Source organism: Giraffa tippelskirchi, chromosome 8 (assembly GCF_054371585.1).
Source record: "Giraffa tippelskirchi isolate mGirTip1 chromosome 8, T2T-mGirTip1v1.2.pri, whole genome shotgun sequence".
NCBI lineage: Eukaryota > Metazoa > Chordata > Mammalia > Artiodactyla > Giraffidae > Giraffa > Giraffa tippelskirchi.
In genome coordinates, this window is record NC_137282.1 from 23,032,488 (window position 1) to 23,057,233 (window position 24,746).

The window sequence follows — 24,746 nt, forward strand, 5'->3', positions numbered from 1 at the left end:
TGCATATAAATCATGTGTCAGTTACCCCTTCAGGAAGCTCCTTTGATTAACCAAGAGCAGCCGCATTTTGGAAAAATGTGAGGTCATGTGAGAACTCTCTCAACCACATGTAAGGTGTGACTTCAGGAGGGAGCCAAGAACTTCTTGTCTTTACCCAAGAAACACAGACCTGGGAGGACATGGTACCTCTGGAAGGGAGGTGTGTTTACATCACTCAGAATGTTTCTGAGTGGTACCTACTCCACTTCTTTGGACAAAGGTTACCAGGGTCTGCGATGGAGCCTCCAAGCTGGCCAGTGGACACTAGGGTTTCCAGTCCCATTTGAATAATGTAAACAATCCTTGTTTTGGAGGAACTACTTGAGGTTATGAAACCAAACAGGACTCTCTGGGGCCCACCCAGGTACAAAAACCTTTCCATGTTCCCCATTTCTTGTTTGTAGAAAAAAGGTTTAGTCTCCTAGACCTTCTCTGAGTTCCAAAGGGCAGATTCAAACAGTTACTAATTAGGGAAGTGAGAGAATGTGAAAATGAATGGAAAGCAGTCAAGAAACAATAGTTTGGCTATACAATAGAGTTCCAGCTCCTCCTCAAAAGACATACATGGCAATCTTGGAGTTCTGCAGGAACTAAGTCCCTGATCCAAATGGAGAATCATGACTATATGCTGACCACAAACACTAGATCCCCAACTGGTTGGAACCAGAAGGTTGACGACATTGACTGCAAAGCACAATTCTCACCATGCACTAATCAGAACTGTGCACAAGCTGATCATGTATCCTGAGACCTGCCCCCTTTACCTTCATATACCCTACACCCCGGCCAGCCAGCAAGATGGATCTGAGACAAACCTACGTCTCCCATATTCCTGGTCCAGTGCCCTCTCAATTAATAAAGCTTTTTCTACTCCAAACTCAAACATTTCAGTTTGTTGTACCTTACTATTCTTCAGACATATGTGAACTTGGATTTGACAACAGTGAGTTCAGCCTGTGAATGGAAAATGTTGCCTTACTCCAGTACTCCTGACAGGAAAACTCCCACGGACAGATGAGCCTGGTGGGCTAAAGGCCATGGGGCTGCAGAAGAGTCAGACACGACTGAGCACGCATGCCTACCCTATCAGTCACCAAAGGATGTTGCAGCCACCAGGGCATTACATATACGGCTGCCTCAACTGTGAGTCCTGAGGGAACTCGGGATAGAATAAAATGCCTGCCATCAAGTCATCAACCACCGCAGCACTGCCCCTCAACCCTACACACACACACACACACACACACACGCCTGCCATCAAGTCATCAACTACCGCAGCACTGCCTTCCAACCCTACACACACACACGCACACACACACACGCCTGCCATCAAGTCATCAACCACTGCAGCACTGCCCCTCAACCCTACACACACACACGCCTGCCATCAAGTCATCAACTACCGCAGCACTGCCTTCCAACCCTACACACACACACACACACACACACACCTGCCATCAAGTCATCAATCACCACAGCACTGCCTCCCAACCCTACAAACACACACACACGCACCTGTGGAGACTCAGGATGGAAAAAACACATGATACTGGCGCCAGATCACTGAGGTGCCTATCAGCACTCACTAGTGAGTTTCAGCTCAGCCAAACCATCAGTGAACCTGGCCTAGCCAGTCAGAACATGAAACATGCCAAGAGCTCTCAAGTCTATGCAGTGGATTCAATTACTGTCCCAAAGCCTGCAAATCGCTGAGGCAAAGGGAGGAACAGCTGAATCCAACTGGTGATCACGGGCTGTAAACCTCTAGCTCCTGCTCACTTTCTGCTTACAGTATAAGCCTCTTATATGGAGCCACTGGATCTCTCACTGCTCTCCTTAGTTTTAAGCCTGTAACCAAGCCTGCAATTTTCCTTTCTCCTTCTGAGACGCTATCTTATTTCCAGGGCAGGACCAGGATGAAGGCGGGGAGGGTGGGGTGCAAGAAATACACTGTTCACCCACCAATGACTAGACATTCAGACAGAATCACCAACAGAACACAGCAGGCTCCCAACAAGGTCTCATGAGCTTCCCTTCCCCACCCTGAACTCTTTCCAAACACTACTAGCTGTTTCTCAGCACCTTTTCCTTCCATGAGCCTGGAGACGATAGTACCTGAGGCACCTTGGTCCAGAAAAATCATTCAAGTTTGATTTCCTCCCCTTTCAACACCCCCAAGCACACACAGGTGGGTGGACAGAGTCTCTGCTCCCCCTTTTCCGATGGGGAGACCTCAGCGCTACCTCTAATCTTCTTTCCACTTCAAGTAGCTGAGGTCGGCGGGGAGGAAGTGGGAGAATGGAGACCAGAGAAAGATAGGCCCTGGGCCGCTGCTCAAGGCCTCGTTCTTACCTTAGCTGTGCAGCAGCTGCCCTGGTTCAACAACACGAACTCCCGAGGTTCTCAGCCTGTCCGGTGCTCTGTTTCCGGGGTTGAAACGCTCTTGCTCGTACCCTGGGAGCCGCCTGCTTGTACCACGCACCCAGCAGCGCAGTCAGGCTGCCGTCCAGCCGGGACCACCAGGACCACCAGCCAGGCCGCGAGGTCTGGCCTACTTCCGCTTGGCTCCCACGGCAGCAGCTTTTAAGGGCATCCTCTTTGATGGGTGGTACCCCGGCCCCGCTGCCAAGCTAACACCTCTTAACCTCTTGCCTCATTTCAAAGTGAGGGCGAGGTAAGTTTTCCGTGGTGGTGAGGCTGACCACAAGAGTATACCTAAATTTAGTTCTCCTGGAGAAGGAAATGGCAACCCACTCCAGTACTCTTGCCTGGAAAATTCCATGGACAGAGGAGCCTGGTGGGCTACAGTCCATGGGGTTGCAAAGAGTCGGACACGACTGGGCAACTTCACTTTCACTTTCTTGGGAGAAAGTTTCTCCTTCTCCAGCGGGTGTTTTTTATCCGTCTTCTAAATCCAATCCAGGGCAGTAAGATCCAGAAAACTAGTCAGCGTCTCTGCTGTGGTTTCCCCCAGGAGTTTCATTGTCTCAGAGAAATCTGCCTGGGAGTGCTAACGTTTCCTTACCAAAGCGAGAATCCACTGCAAGCAAACAAGTAAAACCTCAGAGTCCTTGCGCTGTTGCCTTCCAACAGATCTCGAGTTGCCACCCAGGGTTTCTGAGGTTGAGCTTCTAAGAGGCTCAGCGGCTGCCTTTCTACCTTAACAAGCTCCGCCCCATCACGTTCCAAGGGAACCAGCCCAGGTTTAAACAATTACCTCTTTCTCTGCAGGTGTGGGTGCTAAGTCGCTTCAGTCCTGTCCGACTCTTCGTGACCCCATGCACTGTAGCCGGCAAGGCTCTTCTGTCCATGGGATTCTCCAGGCAAGAATACTGGAGTGGATTGCCTTGCCCTCCTCCAGAGGATCTTTCTGGCTCAGGAAGCGAACCCGTGTCTCTTGTATCTCCCGCACTGGCAGGCAGCTTCTTGACCACTAATGCCATCTCTTCATTTTCTCTCCTTTCACACTCAGCTTAGTCATACTCCTCTATAACTATTTTCTGAAAGGGTCTGGAAAGTTTTGCCTGCAGGGGAACCCTAGCTCCCATTGTCACAATGCAGCAGACCTGAACTGACCATCAGATCCTCAAGGAAGTTCCTCTGCCTCCAGGAAAGTTAACTACAACACAATACTTAGGCAGCAGTTTTTGAACCTGTTTGCTGGGACTCATCCTGTGCCCATCTCCCCTTAATGGACAAAGGGGAAGGGTCATTTATCGTCCAGTTGCTCATATCATTTGTCAACAATTTCACTACCAATTCCCATGGACTCCCCTTGAATCTTGTTAGTTAGCCCAAGAAGTCCTCACTCTTATTTTCTAGAAAGGCAACTCTGTCTCCCTATCCCACCCTCATCACCCAAACTGTCAAGGATTGTGAAGGGTCTGAAATGTTACCCTACTTGCAAACTAACAATTTACCCTTCCAGAGTGGCATAGAGTTGGTGGATGACCTGAAACTCCAGGTCAGAGATGAAAGACAATATATTACCTAAAGCAACAGTAGTAGCCAGACTGTCTGCATTTTCATGCCACTTCCCTGAGCTCCAGTTCCCACAGGGCACCACAAAGAGGCCCAGATGACCCCTCCAAGTGCTGTGGGTTGTACTACAGGAGAGGACCCCGAACCCCAATTTTGTAAAACGGGCAAAAAGTGTGTCTGCCCTTGGCTCCAAGGAGACAGACTCCTCTCTCTGCCAAGGTTGTAAGCAAACACGTCCTTAGCTGCATAGAGACCCTCCCTCTATCTCTAAGGCTGTTCCTTGAATACATAGTACAGAACAAGCCAGGCCTTGCTCAGAAGACATAGAAACACAGGAATCGTGGCACATTAGCTCTTTGTGGCTTTTCCCTGACAATACCACTTGGAAACTGCATAAATAATGCTTTCTCCTGAGGATGAGCGTACTCCAGAGCAGTGCTGCTTTTATGACTACGTCTCCCCAGCCTGGGCTACCTGCTCCCTTGCCAGCCTGCTCTACAGAATGTAGAAATTCGAAAGGTGCCTTCTCAGTAATTCATGTGTGCTCAGATGTGCATGCACAGTAGTAATGCCAGTTTTAGACACAAGAAGCATGGAAAATCTTGTTCTAATTTGATACAGTTTTCCTTAGCTTCTATCGGCCCTCCAATAGAAAAATGAGGCCCAGTGCCCTTCCTGAACTGGCTGTTCCTCAAGTACATTTACTTCAAAATAATCAATATGCCCAAATGGCATTATTTCAGGATGCAAGACCTGCTGAGATACAAATTTAGGAGCTGTCAGTTTACATATATACTGAAAGCCATGAAAGTGGAAGATACTTTCTAGGAGAGTTGAGTAGATGCTTGCAGAGACCCCCAAAGACATTCAACCCCGAGTCTTCAGGAAATAAGGAATCACCCATCAGCCACAGAGACTGAGGATGGGGCTGGGCGATGAAGCACGAGAATCAGAGAGATGATGCTCTGGAAGCCACATGCAAGGAATGTTTTAAAAAGGAGAGACTCATCATCTGAATCAAAGGCTGCTTTTGTCAAGGCGACAAGGAATCAGAGCTGCTCACTGGACTTGCCAATGTGACGGTTCTCCGTTACCTCGACAAGACCAAGTTCAGCCAAGTGGCTTGGGGGAAACCTTGACTGAAATCAGTTCCAAAGACACGGTGAGAGTATCTGGAAAGAGCGACATTGGACAACTCTTGAACATATTTTTCCGTTAAAAGATACAAAGAAACAGGTAGTACCTAGAAGAGTACATACGGTATTGTATCCGTTGGGTCGCTAAGTCCTGTCTGACTCTTGGGACCTGCCAGGTACTGTAGCCTGCCAGGCCCCTCTGACCATGGGATTCCCCAGCAGGAATACTGGAGTGGGTTGCCATTTCCTTCTCCAGGGGACCTTCCCACCCCAGGGATTGCTGTCGCGTCTCCTGCATTGGCAGGCGGATTCTTTCCCACTGAGCCACCAGGGAAGCCCATATACTATCTTAGGTGAATATTAAAAATGACACAGGAGATACCTCAGGGACTGGTGCAAACGGAGAGGTACATCACAGAGTAATGTGCCGAGTGGGTGAGAGCATGGGGTCAAATGGAGTGGTTGGTCTGGGAGACGAGCAGAGAGGGGTAGTTCTCCCAAGAGGAAAGGCACTGAAGACGGGACAAGGTTTAGGGGTCGGAGCCAGTGTGGGGGTTCTCTTCTGATTTGTATGATTTTCTCCATGAAATAGGGAGTATGGACAGAATGAGAAGGTTTAAGGTTTGAGGAGAAAAGAGAAGTTGTGAAATAGTCCTGGGGGGGTGGAACAATCATGGCATGAGGCAAATATGCCGTGATTTCGGGGCAGCACTGAGGGCCCACTCAAGTGTGCAGGGCTCCCCCTGTGGCTCAGCTGGTGAAGAATCTGCCTGCAGTGTGGGAGACCTGGGTTCAATCCCTGGGTTGGGAAGATCCCCTGGAAAAGGGAAAAGCTACTCCCTCCAGTATTGTGGCCGGGAGAATTCCATGGACTATACAGTCCATGGGGTCACAAAGAGTTGGATACGACTGAGTGACTTTCACTTTTCAAGTGTGCAGGTGACAAACCGGATTGATGTCATTCAGAACAGCCTCGAGGGTGTCTCCTCAGCCAATTCCAGCTGCGTGGGCACAGTAGAGTAAGCAAAGGATTTCTAATTGGGTGTTTCCATTTGATGTATTTCAGGACATGTTTTTAAAGGAGCATGGAATATAGAATGTTGGGAGGAAAGAGAAGACTCGAGGGGGGCTGTCCAGCAGGACCTTGGGCTAGGATGAGAGAAAACAAGCCCTCCACTGCAGGTTTCCATCCACTTCGTTTCTTCCTTGCTAGGGAATAAACAATTCCCACTCCATTACCTTCACAGCCATGCTAATGACCTTCTCAGAATGAATTCAGCCTCTCTTGAAAGGAGCGCTCTCCCTGCTGCCTTCTCCTAGGTCAGGGAGACTGCTCCCCAGTGTGAGCCTGTGCTAAGCACTCTGCATCCTTCATCATTTTAATTCCCACAAAGCCTGGCAGGTAGACGTGTTTATTGCTATTTCCATTTAGCAGATAAACAACCACCAAAGCGAGATGGAGAGTGGGGAGGTCACTCACCCTGGGTCATACCTGTTCTGCGTCTAAGTGCAACCAGCTTTCTCTTTTTCAAAATCCGTGGCTATAAACCCAACACTTTTTTAAAAAACAAAATTCAATTTGAGTAAGTTTTAAAGCTCTTACTGTCTTTGCTCAACCATTCACAAATTAAGCAGCCTTCAGTCTAGCAGAGCTCTGAAGAGCTACATGAGGCCAAGATTGTATAGGCAGAGAGTAGCAGGCAACAAAGCATGTCAGTTATTGCAAGGTGACTTTCCTTCTTCGAGAAGGCAGTGGTCTCTCAGGCAGATAATCTCATTAGAGCTGATCAGGTCATCAGCATAGGTCAGTCCTAATTGACTGGTTTAAGATTCCATTTCTCAGAGATCTGAAACTGTAATTAAGTCTCAGTTTGGTGACACGGAGCTTCCCTGGTGGCTCAGATGGTAAGGAATCTGCCTGCAATGCGGGGGACTCAGGTTCGATCCCTGAGTTGAGAAGACCCCCTGAAGAAGCAAAATGGCAACCTACTCCATTATCCTTGCCTAAGAAATACCGTGGACAGAGGAGCCTGGTGGGCCATAGTCCATAGTGTCACAAAGAGTCAGACACAACTGAGCGCCTAAAACTATCACTGCACTATATATTGGTGACATGGGGTTTAGCATACATTACTCCATTTGGGGCCTATTTTCTTGTTTTTAACAATGTTGAGTCCTTCCAAAATACTGATGTCAATAACAAGTTCGACTTAGGTCACAGCTTATTTTTAGAAGCATCTATCTCCTCCTTCTAATACACAACTAGTTTGATTTCAACACTGATTTCTAGTTTTCCTGATAATAAAATGGAGTTGCATTTGCATGTCAGAGACAAGACATGCTTTGCTTCTGTTCTGCCAGGAGACACCATTCCCCCCGAAAATTTTTACTTCCATTTCCCATAAGACTTTGATGTCTTTAAAAAAAATCCTAGTACTTGAGAGATGTTTAAGATATGCCATTCCCGTGTTCACCATTTAACTTGGAGGGTCACAGGATGAAGGAGGAAGACCACAAGCGAGAAAAGAGAAGAGACAGAGGAAGTTAACGGCAACAAAGACACACTTGCCAAATTCAGAAATTTGAAATACACAGCTTTGCAAGGGTTCAAGCAAGAATGTTTCTGCCTTTCCAAGTTATGTTCCCTGTGTGAAAGTGACTTAAAAATCTTAAATAAATGTAAATATTTATATTAAAGGGTATAGCTAAAAAAGTTTTAAATCTGGCACGTAAGGTCCTAAAAGCACAGAACAAGAATCAAGCATTTCCTGTAAGTAATGCCTAACAGACTCACATGTACCATAAATGCAGGACAGCAAGGGTGTGCTCTCAGCTCATTTCTTAGATTAAGATGCAGCAAAGTCCGCAGCAAAGTTGCCTGAAAAAGATGACGGGAGGAAATATAGCTCTATCCCCCAGCTACTAATAAAATTGTAGCTACAATTATTCCTGATGGTTCACAAAGCAGTCCTAGAATCCCAGATTGCTGCAAAGAGAGGCGTTTAGTGAGGATAGCACATCAATTTCTCTGTCCATTAAACCCTTCAGTAAGTCTGATGCTTGTTGTGTTTCTTAATTTTGCAGGGATAAATTTTTACTACGCTGCTTAGTGCTCTCAATCCTGCTGGTAGGGAGCTTGGGGGAGAGAGAAGGACAGTTTAAAGAAGAATGCCATGGAGTGCTTGGTTGCCAAAAGCCTGTTCACTGAGAAAAACATACTGTGTGATGAAAGAGCTTTGCAAATGTTATGGTAGGAATTGCTGAGCTCTGCTATGATTTCTTGCGAAAGCCTTTTAACTCGCATTAATCAGGAGCTCAAACAAAATGACTTGGTCCATTTCAGGATCTAGTAGCTTTCAGTAAATATGACAGCTCAGGATCTGTAGATGGTGGAGTAAATTGGAGGCAGGCCAACTGGTCACAAACCAAGAGAAAGTCAAGTACATAAAACGACAACGAGCGCCCCCAGAGAGTGGTGGAAGGCTGGGGGCAGTGGTCCGTGAAGGGCGAAACCTCTTTGCGCCTCACAGGGTTCAAGAACTACGAGAGAACCTCCAGATGAAGAGTGGGATGGCTCCGCAAGGAGCCTCCAGACACTGTGGGAGAACCTCCTCTCAGCTGGATGCTCTTATAGCAATGGAGTGTAATGGACAACCTGTTAAAGGGATCGCTTAACCAAGGACTATGAGGCAGGTAACTGGAGTTTAGAATAAGAGAGAGGACCCAAGAGAAAAGACATTGCCAACTGAAGTTACATCTGCTTTTAGTCTCTCAGCAATTCCCATCTGTCCCCTAAGCCTTCAGCTCTGATCAAATGTCCTCCCTAGAGAAAAAGCTTGCATTATGTTTGCATGACAAGGTATTGGAGCCTGAAACTATGGTGCTATTAAATGTGATTTTTGCTCAGCCATATCTGTTTTTGAAGATGTATCACATAAGAGTGGAATGAGGAATGCCTGTGACCTCAGTTGAACTTTAAGCACAGTATTCATTAAATATGTTATAATCCACAACAGAAAGAGGCAAGCTGTAATAAGAGACAGTGGGTAAAATCCCACTCTGTATTCATAAAGAGCCCCGGAAATCACCAGGCATTTCACATGTTTCTTTTGTATCAAAACACATGGGATTAATAAATGGTATTGGCTGTCTGTGATTCTCAAGCCAATTCCACTAAGATTCAGGTGTCCCTTCTCATCGATGAATTACACATATTGTATTATGGAAAACAATATGAATAACACGCAATCCTATAAACATTTTCCTTCCCCAGAAATTATACTTGTTTATTGAATACTTTGGCTTCCCTGGTGCCTCAGATGGTAAAGAATCCACCTGCAATGCAGGATACCTGGGTTTGATCCCTGGGTCAGGAAGATCCCCTAGAGACGGGAAAGGCTATGCACTGCAAATGTTCTTGCCTGTTGAATCCCATGGACAGAGGAGCCTGGTGGGCTACAGTCCATGGGGTCACAAAGAGTCGGATATGAGTTACTGTGTCTATTAGACTATAGAGAGGAACTAGTCCTTCATGCTTTGAGTGAAGTTAGAAGAAAGTGTTTGGGACTGGGTATCTTCACTGGATTTCAAATTTGTTAAAAGAGTTGGGATTGGATGGTGTCTTAGTCTGCTTGGACTGCATAACAAAATACCACAGAATGAAAGACTTAAACAAAAGACATTTCTTTTCTCACAGTTCTGGATGGCAACCCACTCCAGCCTGGAGAATCCCAAGGACAGAGGATCCTGGCGGGCTACACTCCATAGGGTCACAAAGAGTCAGGCATGACTGAAGCGACTTAGCACGCGCAGTTCCAGGGGCTGGAAGGCTGAGACCAGGGAGCCGGCATGCACGGCCCTGGTGAGAGCTCCCTCCCTCACTTGTAGATGGCTGCCTTCTTGCTGCGTCCTCTCCTCACTTAGAATTATTTAAAGGAAAGGTGAACTTTTTACAGAGCAGAAGCCCCAAGCTGATGAGCTGGACATCTAGAGATGCTAGGAGGAGAAGAAAGAAAGATCATGACCCTGTGGCAGGCTGAACACTGGTTTTCTTGCACCTTGTGGACTAAAATCTGTGTGGTTCCCTGGGTGAGACGAGAGAGATAGGACATTCATGCAAATGGGGTTCCCTCTATTTGGAGACCTATGTGGAAGCTCCTGTTTCTCCTCTTCTGAAGCATGACCATGATTGCATCTACCGAATAAACACAGGGTTAATCACTTTTTTTTTTTCTGGATCCAGAAATATATCTCCACTGGTCACTTAATCTACCCTGTGGTCAGTCTGAGAAACACTAATCAGATAGCAGACAGAATTCTTAGGTAACTCAAATGAAGCATAGCTTCTCCGAAGAAAAGCTATTTACAGAACCACCGACCCAGGATTTGGCTAAATGTTGCAGAAAATTGCTAATTACAGTCATGCTTGATAGTCATTCAGCATTACAATTTTTTAAAATTAATAAGCGTAAGCAGCTATTATGTGTGTACTATGTCACCTGTGAATAATTGCTGGATTGAAAACAATATTCACTTTATCTTCAGGTAAATATGTGATCCTTATAAACAACTCATGGAAATATTAGCTGGGAAAAGACAGAGAAAAATTAGATAAAAGATCAAGGTCAATGTTGATGTTCACTCCTTTCTTCTAAAAGTTTACCCTCATTAGATCCTCATAATCATGGAAGGAAGTGAACAGTGAGGGTTTAGTCATTTTCACATTGTTCAAAAAGTGCTTTGTTTTTGAAACTAAGATTTTGCTTTCAGGCCAGGCGCCTTTGTGACTATTTTTAATCATTATTTTCCAGGAAAGAGAAGTAAAGCTGAATAAGAAATATTTAATTGAAATGATTTATGTCTCAGTAAACTGAATATTAGCATCCTAATTTATAGGCACATACAAAGCAGTTTAAAACACTATGAAATCTGCTATTGTTATTAGGCTATTAAATAACTTTATAAGCCTATATATGACTGTAAAAATCTGTAACTTCTTTCAACATACATTGTAACTGCCGAAATCAAGTAAAACATTTCTAATTAAAGAAAGGTCATGTTCAGCAGTGAGAAATGAAGAATTTAATATGACAAAAACATAGTTTCCCCTTTATTTATAATGAAATCTTTGACCTCAGTTTGCCAAGGTTTGCCAAGACTGAGTGTTCCAGCTACACCTTCCCCCCCCCCCAAATGCTAAAAACTTAAACCAAGCAGCTTAAAAATAAACAAATAATAAAAACTGAAATAAAAATTGGCAGGAAATTTCAGAAGCATAAAAAGTTAAGTAGATAAGTTTAAAAAATGTTTACAGTAATATCATTTTAAAGCCTCGTACATATCCCAGCTCACCCACATACTATTTCAGTAGTAGTCCATATCATTTTATTGTAGAGATTAAGGATGCTTTATTTTTTGACCTGCATTAGAAAAGAAATGATTGCATCACAATTATCTACTATCTTTAATGCAAACTTCCTCTACCTAGTAAACCATGTCCCCTAAAAAACCTAACAGCTTTGCACAGATTTCTTGTCACTAATTTTATCCCATTATCATTTTAATACTGAATTTTATTTTAAAATATTAAACATAAAAAGAATATAATCGTTTGGAAAAAATGCTGTATCATGAGCAGTAGGGGATAAAATGGATACATTTACTCAGATATTTAAGCCTTTCTTGATAGTCTTCCGTGGTTTACTCCTATAAATGAGAGTTTTTCCCATTGAACAAAGAAAATTCAAGAGAATGTGTGCATGCGTGCATGCTAAGTCCTTCAGTCATGTCCAGTTCTTTGCGACCCTGTGGATGTAGCTTGCCAGGTTCCTCTGTCCATTAAGTTCTACAGGCAAGAATACTGGAGTGGGTTGCCATGCCCTCCTACAGAGGATCTTCCTGATCCAGGGATGGACCCTGCATTTCTTAGGTCTCCTGCAGTGGCAGATGGGTTCTTTACCTACCACTAGCACCACCTAGAAAGCCCTTCAAGGGAAAAGAAAGTGTCTTTATACATGTACCTTTCCTCAGCCATTTCTGGGCTTCCCTTGTGGCTCAGCAGGTAAATAATCTGCCTGCAATGTGGGAGACCTGGGTTCAATCCCTGGATTGGGAGGATCCCCTGGAGAAGGGAAAGGTTACCCACTCCAGTTTTCTGGCCCGGAGAATTCCGTGGACTCACAGAGTCAGACATGAATGAGCGACTTTCACTTTCACTTTGGCCATTTCTGCCCCTAGCTTGAGTTCAGATTGTTCATAAATATTAACATCTTCAGACCTGTCATTATACTTCTTTCATGCAACTAAGAATATGCAAAACAGAAGCAGTCCATGCAGAAGTCTTTTCTATCCCCCACGAGTTTTCTATCCCTCAGAGACAGGAGAGGGAAATTTGCCTGAGTCTCTTGTTTGTAATAACTTCTAGGCATGTGGGTGTTAGAATTGGCTGGTGGCTGCCCCTAGAATCCCTGCTTGATTCTGGTTTTCCTGTTCCCTGGGTTGCTGGTTGCTCTCTCACTGAATCTGAAACTCTTCAGTTCAGTTCAGTTTAGTATCAGTCATGACCGACTCTTTGTGACCCCATGGACTGCAGCACACCAGCCTTCCCTGTACATCACCAGCTCCTGGAGCTTGCTCAAACTCATATCTATTGAGTCAGTGATGCGATCCAACCATCTCATCCTCTGTCATCCATTCTCCTCCTGCCTTCAGTCTTTCCCAGCATCAAGTTCTTTTCCAGTGAGTTGGTTCTTTGCATTTGGTGGCCTAATTATTGGAGTTTCAGCTTCAGCGTCAGTCTTTCCAATGAATATTCAGGACTGATTTCCTTCAGGATTGACTGGTTTGATCTCCTGGCTGTCCAAGGGACTCTTAAGAGTCTTCTCCAACACCACAGTTCAAAAGCACCAGTTCTTCAGTGCTTAGCTTTTTTTATAGTCAAACTCGCACATCCATACATGACTACTGGAAAAACCATAGCTTTGACTAGATGGACGTTTGTCAGCAAAGTAATGTCTCTGCTTTTTAATATGCTGTCTAGGTTGGTCATAGCTTTTCTTCCAAGGAGCAAGTGTCTTTTAATTTCGTGGCTGCAATCACCATCTGCAGTGATTTTGGAGACCAAAAAAATAAAGTCTACCACCGTTTCCACTGTTTCCCCATCTATTTGCCATGAAGTGATGGAACCGGATGCCATGATCTTAGTTTTCTGAATATTGAGCTTTAAGTCAACTTTTTCACTCTCTTCTTTCACTTTCAACAAGAGGCTCTTTAGTTCTTCTTCACTTTCTGCCATAAGGGTGGTGTCATCTGCGTATCTGAGGTTACTGATATTTCTCCCAGGAGTCTTGATCCTAGCTTGTGCTTCATCCAGCCCAGCATTTCATGTGATGTTCTCTGCGTATAAGTTAAATAAGCAGGGTGACAATATACAGCCTTGACGTACTTCTTTCCCAATTTGGAACCAGTCCATTGTTCCATATCCAGTTCTAACTGTTGCTTCTTGACTTGCATACAGGTTTCTCAGCCAGCAGGTCAGGTGGTCTGGTATTCCCATCTCTTTAAGAATTTTCCAAGTTTATTGTGATCCTCACAGTCAAAGGCTTTGACGTAGTCAATAAAGCAGAAGTAGATGTTTTTCTGGAACTCTCTTGCCTTTTCGATGATGTTGACAGTTTGATCTCTGGTTCCTCTGCCTTTTCTAAATCCAGCTTGAACATCTGGAAGTTCATGGTTCATGTACTGCTGAAGCCTGGCTTGGAGAATTTTTAGCATTACTTTGCTAGTGTGTGAGACGAGCGCAATCGTGTGGTAGTTTTAACATTCTTTGGCATTGCCTTTCTTTGGGATTGGAATGAAAACTGACCTTTTCCAGTCCTGTGGCCACTGCTCAGATTTCCAAATTTGCTGGCATATCGAGTGCAGCATTTTCACAGCATCGTCTTTCAGGATTTGAAACTGGCATTCTGTCACCTCCACTAGCTTTGTTGATAGTGATGCTTCCTAAGGCCCACTTGACTTCACATTCCAGGATGTGTGACTCTAGGTGAGTGATCACACCATCGTGATTATATGGGTCATGAAGATCTTTTTTGTGCAGTTCTTCTGTGTATTCTTGTCACCTCTTGTTAATATCTTCTGCTTCTGTTAGGTCCATACTGTTTCTGTCATTTATTTTGCCCATCTTTGCATAAAATATTCCCTTGGTATCTCTAATTTTCTTGAAGAGAGCTCTAGTCTTTCCCATTCTGTTGTTTTCCTCTGTTTCTTTGCACTGATCACTGAGTTCCTCAACCTGCAACAAACTGTCTTTTTTAAAAAATGTTTTTGTAGACTACAAACAAATGTGTGTGTGTGTGTGTGTGTGTGTGTGTGTGTGTACTTATACATAAATGTAAAACTTAGAGATTTGAACCATTTGTGTTTCTTTACACCGGGCAGTGCTGGACTTTGCACAGCCTCTGGAAGAACATTCAATCCTCTACTTCTCCTATTCTTTAGAACCTTAATGTTTCTCTAGACTCTAATATGAATAGGGATCACCCAGAGAATGCATCTTGTTAAGTCATCAGTTAAAATGCAAAGTCTAATGAAATGGCACTGGAATACAGCCTGGGCTTAACATATTCTTGGTGTTGCTGATGCTGCTGGCCCATGGACCATGCTTCCAGTGGTAAGGCTTAGAACAGTGTTCTCAAGGTGTAATCCCTGGACCAGCAGCAACAGCATCACCTAAGAACTTGTTAGAAATGCAAATTGTCAGGTCATGCCTCACAATCAGAGGCGTGAATCAGAAATTCTGGGAAGGGGGCCCTGAAATCTGTTTTTTTTTATTATTTATATTTTAATGGAAGGATAATTGCTTTACAGAATTTTGTTGTTTTCTGTCAAACATCAACATGAATCAGTCATAGCTTTACATATGTCCCTTCTCTCTTAAACCTGCCTCCCATTTCCCTTTGCATCCCACCCCTCTAGGTTGATACAGAGCCCCTATTTGAGCTCCTTGAGTCATACAGCAAATTCCCATTGGTTATCTATTTAACATATGGTAATGTAAGTTTCCATGTTACTCTCTGAATACCTCTAACTCTCTCCTCCTCCGACCCCATGTCCATAAGTCTGCTCTCTATATCTGCTGCTCCAATGCTGCCCTGCAAACAAATTCATCAGTACCATCTTTCTAGATTCTACATATATGTGTTAGTGTATGATATTTATCTTTCTCTTCCTGACTTACTTCACTCTGTATAATAGGCTCTAGGTTCATCCATCTCATTAGAACTGACTCAAATGTATTTCTTTTTATGGCTGAGTAATATTCCACTGTGTATATGTACCATGGCTTCTTTATCCATTCATCTGTCAATGGACATCTAGGTTGTTTCCATGTTCTTGCTATTGTAAGTAGTGCTGCAGTGAACAATGGGATACATGTGTCTTTTTCAATTTCGGTTTCCTCAGCGTCTATGCCTATGAGTGGGATTGCTGGGTCATATGGTGGTTTTATTCCTAGTTTTTTAAGGAATATCCATACCGTCTTCCAGAGTGGCTGTATCAGTTTACATTCCCACCAACAGTCAAGAGGGTTTCCTTTTCTCCCCTCCCTCTCCAGCATTTATTGTTTGTAGACTTTTTGATGATGGCCATTCTGACTAGTGTGAGGTGATATCTCATTGTGGTTTTCATTTGCATTGCTCTGATAATGAGCATCTTTTCATGTGTTTATTAGCTATCTGTATGTCTTCTTTGGACAAATGTGTGTTTAGGTCGTTTTCCCACTTTTTGATTGGGTTCTTTTTCTGGTATTGAGTTGTACATGCTGCTCGTATATTTTGGAAATTAATCCTTTGGCAGTTGTTTCATTTGCTATTATTTTCTCCTCTTCTGAGGGCTGTCTTTTCACCTTGTTTCTAGTTTCCGTTGCTGTGCAAAAGCCTTAATTAGCTCCCATTTATTCATTTTTGTTTTTATTTCTATTGCTCTAGGAGGTGGGTCATAGAGGATCTTGCTTTGATTTATGTCATCGAGTGTTCTGCCTATGTTTTCCTCTAAGACATTTATAGTTTCTGGTCTTACACTTAGGTCTTTGATGAATTTTGAGTTTATCCTTGTGCATGGTGTTAGGAAGTGTTATAATTTCATTCTTTTACATGTAGCTGTCCAGTTTTCACAGCACCATTTATTGAAGAGGCTGTCTTTGCTCCATTATATATTCTTGCCTCCTTTGTCAAAAATAAGGTACCCATAGGTGCATGGGGTTATTTCTGGGCTCTCTATTTGTTCCATTGGTCTATATTTCTGTTCTTGTGCCAGTACCATACTGTCTTGATGACTGTAGCTTTGTTGTATAATTTGAAGTCAGGAAGGTTGATTACTCCAGCTCCATTCTTCTTTCTCAAGACCATTTTGGCTATTCAGGGTCTTTTGTGTTTCCATATGAAACATGACTATTCTGTTCTAGTTCTGTGAAAAATGCCATCAGTAATTTGACAGGGATTGCACTGAATCTGTAGATTGCATTTGGTAGTATATTTTCACAATATTGATTCTTCCAACCCAGGAACATGGAATATCTCTCCTACTGCTTATGTCATCTTTGATTTCTTTAATCAGTGTCTTTTAGTTTTATGTATACAGTTCTTTTGTCTCCTTAGATAGGTTTATTCCTAGATATTTTATTCTTTTTGTTGCAATGGTGAATGGGATTGATTCCCTAATTTCTCTTTCTGATTTTTCTTTGTTAGTATATAGGAATGGAAGTGATTTCTGTGTATTGATATTGTATCCCACGACTTTGCTTAATTCACTGATTAGCTCTAGTAATTTTCTGATAGTATCTTTAGGGTTTTCTATGTATATGTATCATGTCATCTGCAAAGAGTAAGAGCTTTACTTCTTTTCCCATCTGGATTCCTTTTATTTCTTTTTCTTCTCTGATTGCCATAGCTAGGGCTTCCAAAACCATGTTGAATAATAGTGGTGACAGTGGAAACCCTTTTCTTGTTCCTGATATTAGAGGGAATGCTTTCTGTTTTTCACCATTGAGAGTAATGTGAAACCTGGGTTTTAATAAGTTCTCCAGATGATTCTGATGCTCACTGTAGTTTGAGAGCTTCTTGGCTTATGGTATCATATTTCAAAATATTTCTTCCACACAAAATTGTTGCATAGAAGATGTTGAATATCATGGCACAACTTACTCTGCACAACATGAAACTAAACTACACCTGATATTCAACCACTAAGCTACAATATGGAAGAAAGGTAATCTGCAATCATTTTCTGTATGGAGAATTAATACATGAATACTGGCTATGCTCCAAGGTCATGAAAATAGATCAGCATATTCTGGAATATCTCACTCAACACAAACAAGTTTTATATTAGACCCTTTAATAATGTGGGGATTAGAGGCACCAACCCTCTGCACAGTTGAAAAGCTGCCTATAACTTACAGTCAGCCTCTGAATCTGTGGTTTTGCATCCATGGACTCAACTTGGTACAGACTTTGTAGCCCTGCAGTCTACACAGGTTGACTGAAAAAAATGCATATGTAAATGGACCCATGCAGCTCAAACCTGTGTTTTTAACTTAACTGTAAAAGGTACCTAAGCAATGGAGCATTGAGACAACCCAAGAAGCCTTTTTCCAGCCACAGGGTATGATTGTAGCCAAAACAGACAAAAATGCCTCCTCATGACCATCATCTTGTAGAGAATGTAGACATAAATAATGTTAGGTAACATATATAATTTATGCACATATGCCATATACGGTTGGTCCTGAGTTAGAAGCAGGTGGGTGAGAAATAGACAAATTCTCAGTCCTTGACCATGTCCTGACTATTCTGATTCAATTGCTCCATAGGTTGTGGTGTGGCTTCCTGGATGGATTACTGCAGCATCTGGGGTTTGTGCTCCGTGGGCAACTGCTACAGAGGTCTGAGGTCAGAGTTCTACTGTCACATATGGTCTCTCTATTGTCCTTTTATACATTCAGCCTCTCTCTCTGAGAGAAATGGAGAGCCATCATAGGAGTTTGCACCCTACAATGAAGGGTTCAGTGAAGGGAATTTGGTAATTTTATTTATACATTAAAATGGTCACTCTGGCTCTTATTTGAAGGATAGATGGTAGGGAGGTAAGGATGAAGGGGAAACCTGCTCTGATATTATTAAAAGAACCCAGGAAGATCTGATTCTTACTGGTATCAGAGTGTGAAGAATGTACGATGAGGTTGACCTGACCAACTCTCAGGGTTTGTGGAACAAGCACAAGGAAGCAAGGAAGAGGTGAGGAAGAAGAGGGTATGAGCCACCAGGTGAATATCATTATTTTCCCCTGAATTTAAGCAGGTAAACATGGTATTGACAAGGGAAGGGGGTGGATGAAGTGAACAGGTAACTCAATTAACATTTTTTTAAGCATATAGTTCTTTGATGCTGCTGTAAAAGTTGTTAAAAAAATATCTGGGGTAAATTATGTTTCTGAGTTTCATCGAGGGATATCATATCTGTCTACACTAACAGAAGCCTGCATAAAATGGCCAGGCCCATTCTCCAGTTACTGATTTCAGCAAGATTAAAAATAAAGAGAAAAAAAAAAACAGCAATAGGTATTTGAAGAACAGAGGATTTTATGTTCTCTTTGATGATGATCCATTAAAATATTTTGCCCATGGTTTCTCATTGACTTAATTAGCAAATTCTTTTATTCTCCAAAGAAATAGGACATAAGATGCAAGAGTACTTTTATTGGTTTTCTTGTCAAGATTTTGGGGATCCAACTTAGATAAAAAGTTTTAATTGTATTGTCAGCAGGCATTAAAGTGCATCTTAAGCTGAAATGTATTTGCTGCCATGAATATAAATCTTGTAAACAAATAAATACTCAGTATAAAATTTTCTGGGTTCCTTCAGCTAGAGGATTATAGAAGAACAGTTTCAAAGAAGTTGCAAATGGCCAGCACAGAGAGGGTTTAGTAGGAAGTAGTAACATTCAGAAGACTTTTTAATGTATGTTTTACAATTTCTATAGAAATAAAAATATGAAGGAAATTAGAATGAACACATTGACATAACTACAAGTGGCACAATTTTGTAAAATAGGTTTTCATTCTAATATATCCATTTTTTGTTAAAGAAATAGACCTAGAGATAGCGATAGGTAGATTTATGATTGCTGACATATCCATAAAGTTCTTAGAACAGTGCCTAGACATAGAAGCCTTTTGTATTATTTTGGCTCTATATTATAAAACTATGTGCACATTATCTGTATCTTTGGTATTTCTTTTATAGAACTAACTCTTCATTGTTGTCTAGTCTAATATAGCATTAGTAGGTTTCTCTTGCCAGAATTAAGATGAAGAACTCAGTTTACTCTTTGACTGTCTTGTATGTTTAATCTTTTTGTGGCAGAGTATATGTGTGGTATTTTTAAGTTTTATGGGAATAATATCTTTCTTTTAGACACAAGTCCGTAAAAATAAAGTAATATTTTTGTATTAGCTGACCCTTTGCAGGAGCACATCCACATTTCAATATGAGTGGCAAACTGGAAAAATGAGAAGATGCAATTTTCAGCCAACCAAGATTTAAATATAGTTGCCTCTTGAGAGTTCCTTGGACTGCAAGGAGATCAAACCAGTCAATCCTAAAGGAAATCAATCCTGAATATTCATTGGAAAGGCTGATGCTGAAGCTGAAGCTGCAAAACTTTGGCCACCTGATGCGAAGAACTGACTCATTAGAAAAGACCCTGATGCTGGGAAAGATGGAAGGCAGAAGGAGAAGGGATGACAGAGGATGAGATGGTTGGATGGCATCACTGACTCGATGGACATGAGTTGAGCAAGATCTGGGAGTTGGTGATGGACAGAGAAGCCGGGCGTGCTGCAGTTGCAGAGTCGGACACGACTGAGTGACTGAACTGAACTGATAGATGTTTCATTTTTAACCACCCCCATGCAATGCATTGCTAATAAATATACTTTTTAATGCAAAAATTAGTTGATTTTCAGGGGACTTTGATGCTGATGGACTTTAAATGATTGAATTTATTCAAGTCCACAAATATCCATTTGCCCAGAAGTTGAATGAAAATTTCACATTCATGTTCACACATGAACACCCACATAATTTGTCTTATCTTTTAGCTCCTTTCAGTTATCTAAAGTGTTGCATTAGCCATTTTTCCCCTTGAACAAACCCATGATTTTAGGTGACCTCTGGACTTAGGTTTTCATCAGTATTAAATATGAAGACTGGGACATTTTGTAAAAGTAATTATACAAAAATATTCATGAATACCTAGAAACGTGCTAAAAACCCAGTGGCCTAAAATTTGAGTATATATTGCATACCTACTATAAACTTAATGATAAAGGTAAAGTCCGGGCTGAGCTAAGGATTACTGAGTAGGACAGAAATATAAAACATATTGGTTATCTACAAATTGTTTATCATTTAGTCGATAAGAAAGTGCATCACGGGGACTTCCCTGGTGGTCCAGTCAAGAATCTGCTTTGCAATGCAGGGGATGTGGGTTTGATCCCTGGTCAGGGAATTAAGATCCCACATGCTATGGAAGACCCAATGTAGCCAAATAAGTAAATATTGTTTACAAATAGAAAGTACATCATGAAACAAATAAGATATATACAAACACAAATTAAAGTATGCTATAACTAAAGAAAATGAAAGTATAACTAAAGAAACTAAAAAGTATAACAGAAGAAATTATAACAAAAGAAACAGCTTCCCTGGTAGCTCAGTTGGTAAAGAATCCACCTGCAATGCAGGACACCCTGGTTCAATTCCTTGGTTGGGAAGATCTGCTGGAGAAGGGATCGGCTACCAACTCCAGTATTCTTGGGCTTCCCTTGTGGCTTAGCTGGTAAAGAATCCATCTGCAACGTGGGAGACCTGAGTTAGGAAGATCTCCTGGAGAAGGGAAAGGCTACCCTCTCCAGTATTCTGGCCTGGACAATATCATGGACTGCATAGTCCATGGGGTTGCAAAGAGTTGGACAGAACTGAGCAACTTTCACTTCACTTCATAACTAAAGAACTATTGATATAAATAATTAGATATGTGGTATATTTAAAAAGCATTAATTGAATAATAAGTTGTCAATAAATGCTTCGTACATAAAAATCTCAGGAGGAGAGTACTTGTGAAACTTCAAGGAAGATGCCATTAGGAGGTGGATCTGAAGGATGGAGAGAGTATTAATAAATCCAGAGATGACAGAGAGAATTCTCATTGAGGGAAAGAGCAGGAGCAAATCCAGACATAATCATGGGGGGTTCCTGAAGCTGAGGTGGGGAGAGACAGTACGAGTCAGTATCCTGAATCAGATGGGGTTTCTGGAGGGAATAATATGAAATAGTACTGATATTTAGTATTAAAGATCGACTGCTATTCCAGAGAGCTTTAAAAGAAGTAGATGTGCTTTCATTGAGTACAGTAGACTATTAGTAGGTATTATAAACATTTGAATGGAACAATAATGTAAAAAACTTGTGTTTGAAGCTTAAACCAATAGCAAAATGTAGGAGGAATTCAAGCAAGGAAAGGAGGACTACAGGAAACACGATTAGAACTGGAAACCAATGTATCTGTCAGCTATCTCTGAAGGATCATCTTTATCCCCAGAGCAAACCTTAGACAGAATTGTCTTTCTAATGTTCAGCAAATTCCACCTCCTTTGGCATTCTGCCTCTCTCTTCCTTGTCTTTTGAACAATGAGTTCAACTCTCTTGATAGAGATACATTACATTCCAGCCCTTATTAAAAAACTTGCAGACAGTATAGCTAAATGTGTTTTAAAGGTGAGCACTACAAGTTATAGAATAGCCAACTTGGCATTGTTTTCAGGGAAAATATCAGAATAAATGGTCATATAGAGTGCTTAATGCAGAAGAAGTGCTCTTTAAGTGCCAACACGGGCCCATAAATATCAAGTCATGGGACAAACCTCATTGCCTCTTCTGGCACAGCTGTCACGATAAAGAGAAAGAGGAACTAGATATACTGAATCCAGACTTCAGTGAGGCAGTTCACCCAGTGTATCTGGTGAATTTTCAACATAAATAGCAGTTAGGACGAATAACTGCATTTCCCCAGTTAGTCTCCGTCTTTGGATAAATATAACCTAGAGGGAGGTCTCTGGGAGTTTCTGTAAAGTTCAGTCTTTGACTGTGCCCTAGTTTATGCATCAGATACCAAAATTATCTCAACAGATTTAGAGAACAGAGAGGACTGAAGATGAATTTTAAGAGGTGTAATGGGGGACTTCCCTAGTGGTCCAGGGGTTAAGACATTGCCTTCCAATGTAGGGGTTGCAGGGGGAATCCCTGGTCTAGGAGCTAAGATCTGCATGCCCCGTGTCCAAAAAGCCAAAGCATAAAACAGAAGTAATATTGAAACAAACTCAATAAAGCCTTTTTAAAAATGGTCCATATAAAAAGATCTTTAGGAAAAAAAAGAGGCATAATGCAAAGTTCCATTCTGTGATATGGGCCGACCATCACTCAAGTACAGGCTGGGAATACTTGCATTATGAGACCATGATGGAAAATGTTGCCATATACTTAACTATTGTCCTGAGAACAAATCCTCAATTTATGTCATCCAATATACTTCCTGTTCTCACAGTGGATATTCAGATACTAAATTCAGAAGGGAGATATTATGGGACAAGATGGACCTGGGGAGCATCCTGGCATAGGTAGCTACCAGCAGAGACCACTGGAAGGGCTGACTCTTCCATTCCAAGGGTGATTTTCCCCAAACAGTTCACTCAGTACAACTCTTTTAGATGAAGGATTTCATCTACATTTTAACCTCTCATGCCTGAAAAATGACATACTTATTCATGCACTTGCAATTCCTAGTAACTAAAAGCCCTCACTGAACAGCTGCATGTTTTGATGCTCAGCATGTAATTCAGTGCCATTCAAATGATACACAAGTAATTTACGACCGTAGTTGAGACAGGTTGTGCTTCTAGCAGAATTGGAGCTCTACAGTACCTAGCAGCACCAAAATTAAAAGGAAAGGAAAGGAAAAATTAAAATTTTTTAGTTCTCTTTTTGCTACTCCAAAATGTTCTACTCTTTTATTTTGTTGGAGAATAAAATCTAAGGGGTGAAAGCCAGAAACTGAAATTACTAGTCATTTAGAACTTGTTGTTATAAGAAACATATTAACTCCAGAATAATTTCTATATAATCTTGTTGTTATCTGAGAGCTACCCGCAGTCACTACAGACTACTGCTGTTAATGAAGGCGCCTATGGAGTGTCTCTCTTTTAAACACTCAGTCAGGCTTTTCTCTGTTTGTTATTTGGAAGCATGATGTAGCGGAATAAGCGCAAGTGTGAAAACATGAGTCAGGATTTGGGTTGTTCATAGTTTTGGGTGATCGTCTCACCTACTTTTTCCACCACATTAGCACTTTGGCTTCTGCACAGCCAGAGAACAAATAAGCCAAGTCTTGAACTGTACATGCTCACAGATAACAAGATGATACATTTTACAAACACATAAAATGAGCTGAAAGATAATTCAAGCAGAAAATATACCCCTTTTATATTTCAAATGACTTGTAGGTAATTAGTCAACTGAGTCCCGTCACGTGGAAAAAACATTCTATTAAGCATGACTAAATACCTATTCTCACAAAACATAAATACAGACTAAAATATAGAAAATGAACATTATGAAAATTTGTGTCTGTCTTTATGTCATTGAGAAATGTTCTTTATTTTTTAGTTTATTAATACAGGTTCATATTTGGGGGTAAATCACTCTCATCTATTTTATTTGAATATGGTATCATGTTTTTTGAAGTCCTGATAGGATGAATTTTCTATTTACTTACTAAACATTTATGGACTCCCTTCTGTTGGTATTGTTTGTGAGTAATAACAATGCCAATTATTTTACAGATAATTCCTAAATTTCAGACCCTGGCTAAGTACTTTATATACATTGCCTCATCTATTCCATACAAGATCCTCTATGAAGAAGGTATTATCTGCATTTTACTGATGGAGAAAGGGAAGCTGAGAGAGGTAAAATAACTTGCTTAACATTTCATAGCTAAAGGGCTGTGATAATGGACTTCTGGTTCAGTTCTCTCAGAGACCAAAGCTGTGGTTTCTAACCCAAACACTCTGCTTTCTTCTATTAATTGTCCTGATAAGTGTGCGTGTGTATAAAATATGTGTGTATATATTTTGAGATAATCAAGTTCATGTAGAACACATGTATACTCTTCCCCCACAAAGGAAAATGTTGCGATTTTAAATTATGAATAGAAGTAAATAATATTTGTGTTTTCTCACTTACATGTCAAATGTTAAACTTTAAAGAATATGTTTACCAAAATCATAATTAGTTTAGGGTATTATAAGAAACTGTTCATTTATTTATTTGAAAATGTTGACTATCAATAACATACAGCCTTAATCCCATCCCTTGAAAAGCACAGTATATAAGCAAACAAGGAGAATGGCAAGCTTTCAACTGGTTGTAGTGAACAGGCTACAGAGAGAGTATCCTAATATTAATAGATGTAGAT

At 41.6% G+C, this 24,746-nt stretch overlaps 1 long non-coding RNA gene across 1 annotated transcript; it reads left to right on the forward strand.

Moving 5' to 3' along the window:
- Positions 1 to 6,067: 6,067 nt before the first annotated feature.
- On the forward strand, positions 6,068 to 20,163 carry LOC145518055 (uncharacterized). The gene is made up of 2 exons (XR_014062567.1): positions 6,068 to 6,175; positions 18,025 to 20,163. It is a non-coding gene; the product is annotated as an uncharacterized LOC145518055 (long non-coding RNA).
- Positions 20,164 to 24,746: the final 4,583 nt, after the last annotated feature.